This window comes from Delphinus delphis, chromosome 1, assembly GCF_949987515.2.
Source record: "Delphinus delphis chromosome 1, mDelDel1.2, whole genome shotgun sequence".
Taxonomy (NCBI): domain Eukaryota; kingdom Metazoa; phylum Chordata; class Mammalia; order Artiodactyla; family Delphinidae; genus Delphinus; species Delphinus delphis.
The window spans coordinates 29,650,072-29,656,843 of record NC_082683.1 but is presented as its reverse complement, the minus strand read 5'-3'; the positions used below and the strand labels follow the sequence as shown (position 1 = coordinate 29,656,843).

General features: G+C 38.1%; 1 non-coding gene across 1 annotated transcript; it reads right to left on the bottom strand.

The window, feature by feature from the left end:
• Positions 1–6,088: 6,088 nt before the first annotated feature.
• On the bottom strand, positions 6,089–6,194 carry LOC132416159 (U6 spliceosomal RNA). The gene has a single exon (XR_009517479.1). It is a non-coding gene; the product is annotated as a U6 spliceosomal RNA (small nuclear RNA).
• Positions 6,195–6,772: the final 578 nt, after the last annotated feature.

Genomic DNA, 6,772 nt, shown 5'->3' with positions numbered 1-6,772 from the left:
TTCTACATAACCCTCAGATCAAAGAGGAAATCACAATGGAAATAGAAAAATATTTTGAATTGAACAGGAATGAAAAATTGGAACAAATCAAAACTTGTGGGAAGGCAGTTGAAAGAATACTCAGGTATTCTTAACTTGGGGAAAGAATTCAGGGACCCTGTGAACTTGGTCGGAAAAAAAATATTTATTTTAAATAACCTGGAGCAGAAATTTAGCATTTCTTTCAATTTAAGAATATAGGCAGCAGATTACAATTGTATTAGTGGTACTGTATTTGTGATGCCACCAATAGATGTCACAGATAATGAATCGACACTCTCCATCAATTTAAGGATCCAGGCAATTTATTTTCTGTGCCTTGGTCTCACAATGTGCACTCAGGCTTGCCTAGACACAGGGACACAAATGGCAACAGTTTATGTTTTTTAGTGCTTTATGAGCTATGTTGGCATAAGTACTGAAGAAAGATGCCTAGAATTTTGCCAAAGAAGTGGCATGGGCAGGATTTTCAGGTTGCCATGCATGGAAATGTCCACGGGTGTATCTTGTAAAGAGGTCAATTTACTAGACTCTTACAGCAGTCTGAAAAGGTCTTAGATCCACTATCAGTATTATTTATGTTAAAAAACCCTTTTTATTTTGAATAGTTAAGATTCACAGGAAGTTGCAAGGATGGTAGAGCGAGGTCTAGTGAACCCTTCACCCAGTTTCCCCCATTGTTTACACCTTATGTAAATATCAAAAGCAGGATATTGACATTGATAGAGAGTGTGTATATAGTTCAATGTAATTTTTATCACGTGTAGCTTTGTGTAACCACTACCACAATCAAGATACAGAACTATTCCATCACCACAAAGATCTCAATCATGCTACCCCTTTATAATCATGCCCTGCTTGTGACCGTCTCTACCCTCTGGCAATCACTGACCTATCCTCCTTCTTTATAATTTTGTAATTGCAATAACATTATATAAATGGAATCTTCCAGTATGAGACTTTTGAGATTGGCTCTTTTCACTTAGATAATGTCCTTGAGATCCATCCAAGTTGTTGCATGTATCAATAATTTGTTCCTTTTTAGCATAATATTTCATGGTATAGACGTACCATTTTGTTTAATCATTCTCTGATTGTAGGACATTTCGGTTGTTTCCAGTTTTTTTTTTTTTTGTGGTACGCGGGCCTCTCACTGCTGTGGCCTCTCCCGCTGCAGAGCACAGGCTCCGGACGTGCAGGCGCAGCAGCCATGGCTCACGGGCCCAGCCGCTCCACGGCATGTGGGATCTTCCTGGACTGGGGCACGAACCCATGTCCCCTGCATCGGCAGGTGGACTCTCAACCACTGCGCCACCGGGGAAGTCCTATACTGTTATTTTTGAAGCAAATTTCCTATAGATATCATATAGTTGGATCATTTTTTTAACCCATTCTTGCTAATCTCCATCTTTTACTTGGTATATTTAGATAATTTATAGTTAATATTATTATTAATATGTTAGGGCTTAAGTCTGCCATTTTATTTATTTATTTTTGTTTTCTGTTCGTTTTCTCTTGTTTTTTTGTTTCCTTGTTTTCTTTTTCCTGCTCTCCTGTGTGTTACTTGAACATTTTTAAGAATTAATTTTGAATCATCTATGCTATTTTGAGTGTATATCTTTGTATAATTTTTTTAAAGTGGTGGCTCTACGTATCACATTATGTATATATAACTTATCACAGTCCACTGGTGTCAACGTTTGTCAGTTTGAGTGATGCATAGAGAGTGATAATTCTCTTTGTATCCCTCCACTCTCCCCCATATATAATACAATTGTCTTAAAAATTTTCTCTGCGTTAGGTGATTCGCACTGTACAACTTTCACTTCACCATCAAATGTAACTTAGAAAATTCAGGAAAAAGAACGTCATATTTTTACTCTTTTCATTGTTCTTTTTCCCCCCGATGTTCCAAGATACATTATTGTTTCATTTCTGTATTTCCTTATTGTCTAATCTCCAAGTCATTTTTTAAGGGTATATCTGTTGACTACAGATTTTCTTAGTTTTCTTTCATCTGATAATATCTTGATATCTTCTTCATTTCTGAAGGATATTTTTTCTGGATGTAGGTTCCTAGTTTGATATCTCTTTTCTTTCAGCACTATGAAAAATTGTGCCATTTTCTTCTGGCCTCCATGGTTTCTGATGAGAAATCACTGTCATTCAAATTTTTTCCCCCCTGTAGATAAGGTTTTTCTTTTCTTGGTTTCAAGACTTTTTTTTTTTTTCTTTAGCTTACAAAAATTTGACCATAATGTATCTTGGTGTGGATTTCTTTGGGTTTTTCCTGTTTGAGGTTGCAGCTTCTTAAATTTATACGTTTGTGTCTTTTGCCTAATTCAGGAAATTTCAGTCATTGTTTCTTTGAATATTTTTTTTCAGCCCACCTACTTTTCCTTCTCCTTCTAGGACTCTGATAACATGAAAGTTATATCTTTTACTAAAGTTCCACAGTACCCTGAACTTATGTTCCTTATTTATTTATTTATATTTGGTCTATTTTCTCTGTTGTTCAGATCTGGTAATTTCTATTGTTTTGCAAGTTCACTGGTTCTTTCCTCTGTTCTCTCAGTTCCATTATTATGCCAATCCACTGAATTTAAAAATTTTAGTTATTGTAAAATGTCCATTTTGTTCTCCTTTATATGTTCTATTTACTTGCTGAGTGTTTTGTTTTTTTTACAAAATTTGTTTCAAATGTGTTTTTAATTGTTTGTTGAAACATTGTTATGATGATGGCTGCTATAAAATCCTTGTCAGATGATTCTAACATCTGTTATCTCAGTGTTGGCATCTGTTGATTATCTTTCTCATTCAAGTTGAAATTTTCCTGGTTCTTGGTATGATGAGTGATTTTTTAATTGAAACGTGGACATTTTGGGTAGGTTGTTATGAGAGTCTGGATCTTATTTCAATGATCTATTTTAGCTGGCTTCATCTGACACAGCTCTAGTGAGGGAAAGAGAGTACTATATTGTTACTGTCAGGTGGGGATGAAAGTTCAGGTTCCCCATTCAACATACATTGACATCATAGTGGGGAAAGGACTACTTGTTACCATGGTGTGGGGGTGGGAGTTCAGGCTCCCCAAAAGGTCTTTACTGATACCACCTCAGCTGGAAGAGGTAGAAGTGCCTCGTTTCTGCTCCCCATGTGGCCTCCACTAACATGATGTGGTGGTGGTGGTGATGGTCATGGTGGTGGTAGAGAGGCCTCATTAATTCTGGATGGTGGTGAAAGTTTTGACTCTTCACTAGGTCTCTCTGACACCAACTCTGCAGGAAGGTGGAGGAGCAGCTTGATACAGCTGGGTGGGGGCAGAAGTCCAGGCTGCCCATGTTATCTCCACTGACACAGCATAGAGAAGCCTCATTACCACTTCGTGGGGGTGAAGGTTCCAGTTCCCCACTTGACCTTTTCTGACACCACCCAGAGGGGGATAGGAGAGAGTTGAACCCCTCATTATCACCTGATGAGGATGAAAGTCTAGTCTCCCCACTCATCCTTTGCTGGTGGGTGTGGGAATGGGGCTAAGCTTTTTCTTTGATGTTTGGTTGGAGTAGAGCCGTTATTCTCTAGAAGTTTTCTGTCTTGCTAGGCTGACCTTTCTTGATCCTTTGTCTAAAGAGAGCAGACTTTTCTCAAGGTTTCTTTTATCTTCACCCATTGACATTCCCAGGCTGCCAGCTTCTCCAACACCCAGTGGGTTATATGAGGCAAAAAGAAAATCCAGGGAATTCACCTGAGTCATTCCTTGGGTCCTGAAGTCCCTAGCCAGCTTGTCATCTTCTCTCAACCTTTCAGAGTCTTATATTTGTTTTGCATATAATGTCCAGGGTTTCAGCTATACTAAGCAGGAGGGATAGGGAAAAGTATGTCTACAGCATCTTTCTGGAAGCAGAAGTCCAATCTCACTAAGACAATGACCGAAGAAAGGAAGAAAAAATCAGATCAAGCTTTTTTGCAGATGTTGGGACATTTTGATTACTTTGCCCTAAACCTATGTCAGCAACTTGGAGAGCCAGTTTGCCTGAAGTTCTGAGCATCCCCATAATTAGTTCCAGGCCTTGGTGTGATTATTAATAGAGTACCTCCATAGTTTGGCCTTACAGATTTTGATTGAGTAGGTTCAACCTTGAAAAAAGAAACTTGCTCAATAAGCTGGTTTTGCAAGTCACTTTATCATGAAGGGGGAAAAACAAATTCACTCAACTCATTGATGTTTTCACAATAGGTTTTTTTTTTTTTTTTTTGGCTGCATTGGGTCTTCACTGCTGTGTGCAGGCTTTCTCTAGTTGCGGCGAGCGGGGGCTACTCTCTGTTGCAGTGCGTGGGTTTCTCATTGCAGTGGCTTCTCTTGTTGCAGATCATGGGCTCCAGGCGTGTGGTCTTCAGTAGTTGTAGCATGTGGGCTCAGTAGTTACAGCACGCGGGCCCTAGAGCATGCGGGCTTCCGTAGTTGTGCTGCGTGGGCTCAGTAGTTGCGGCATGCACACACTAGGTTTTGATGTCTCATAAACACTGACCATCAGCTCTCCTTGCAAAACTGGCATATGTTCGTGAGTTAGGACAAACTTTTCAAGGCACTCTCCACAAGATAAGTATTCAAACCACTCCTTATTACAAAATTTACCCATTTTGCTTCCCCACTGAGAACACTAAGGGAATCAAGAGGCAGACCCTTCGAGGGGAAGCACTACCAAAATTGAGGCAATGGTTCTGCCTCATTCAGGATGTGTCTGAGCCCGCTTCTGCCACTTCTGCAGTTGTGCAGAATCTTACCTCCATCTGTTCACTTTCTCCAGCCGATACCGTGGTTTGCTCAGAAGCTCATATTATCTTGTTAAAATTTTCTTAACCAGTTACTTCACGTCAGGAAATTTGCATTGAACATCTTATAGGCATCATCATTATAAACATTGTGAACAAAGACCAATAAAATGCCCTAAACATCAACATCTGTTCAGTCACATATTGTAAGTTAAAGAACCCACTTCATCTTGGTCTCCTGACTGGCTGTTCAAACATGCCTTTTTGAACACATTAAAATGCATTATTTGGGACTTCCCTGGTGGTGCAGTGGTTAAGACTCTGCACTCCCAATGCAGCAGGCCTGGGTTCCATCCCTGGTCAGGGAACTAGATCCCACATGTATGCTGCAACTAAGGAGCTGGCAAGCCGCAACTAAGGAGCCCACCTGCCGCAACTAAGAACCTGCACAACCAAATAAATAAATAAAGTAGTTAAATAAATATTATAAAAAATAAAATGTATTATTTTACAGTTCAGTCTGTAAGGGCATTTTTTCTAGCTTGGCTGCCTCTTTTGACACAAAACCTTCAGTCATATCTACAGTCCCTCATCTTCTCTCCCCCTTCCTAATTACGTGGGCTTTTCCTTTCAGGGTGATTTTAACAAAAATGTGATACACATAACATAAAATTTACCATTTTAGCCTTCTTTTAAGTGTACATTTCATGGCATTAAGTACATTCACATTGTTGTGCAACCATCATCATCCTCCATCTCCAAAAATTTTTCATCTTCCCTAACTGAAAATCTATACCCAATTAAACAATAAATCTCAATCCCTCTGTCCTCCCAGCCCCTAATAACCACCATTCTAATTTCTGTGTCTATGAATTTGACTACTCCAGGTACCTCATATGAGTGAAACCATGCATTATTTGTCCTTTTGAAACTGGCTTATTTCACTTAGCATGTCTTCAAGGTTCATCCATGTTATAGCATGTGAAAAGATTTCCTTCCTTTTTACTGAGTTCCTTTTTAAGTCTGAATAACATTCCATCATATGTATATACCACATTGTGTTTATCCATTCATCCATCAGTGGACACTTGGGTTTCTTCCACCTTTGTCTATTGTGAATAATGCTGTTATAGACAAGGATGTACAACTATCTCTTCGAGACTTTGCTTTGAATTCTTTTGTTTATGTACTCAGAAGTGGAATTGCTGGATCATATGATAATTCTATTTTTTTTTTTTTGAGGAACTACCATACTGTCTTTCACAGCAACTGCACCAAAAGTATGGAACGCTGCATGAATTTGTGTGTCATCTTGCACAGGGGCCATGCTAATTTTCTCTGTATTGTTCCAATTTCAGCATATGTGCTGCCGGAGCATGCACCCAAGGTGATTTTTAAACTGACCTTGAAGGAGGCTTTAGACACTTTTTAAATTTGCTTGATTGATTTTGCTTTTTCACCAGAGTGTCCCTTTTCTCTTTTTTCAAGTTGCAAAAAAAATCTGTCAATTATTATTTAAAATGTACCTGTGTGAATTTATTATTATTTTAAGTAAGTTTGTCATTTCATAAAAGTAATATACCCTCATTTAAAAGTTGAAGCACTATAGAAAAGTTTTTTTTTAAAAGAGCAACTAATCATCTCAAATCCTACTAGCCAGAAATAAGTAGTGTTAATACTTTAGATACTATTCCAACTATCTCTCTCTGCATATGAGAGACAGAAAAAGTGGGTTGATAGAAATAATTTTATAGAAATGGGATTATATTGTACATATTATTATAAAATAAAAAATTAAAATTAATTTTATTTTAATTCAACAGAAAAAAAACTGAAGGGAAACTGAGGACATGCTAAGCTTCAGATAAATATTTCCTTACTCTGAGATATACAATTTCCTAAAGTGCCTTTTAGATTAAGAAATATATGGAAATCTTTAAAAGATGGGAGCCATTATGTA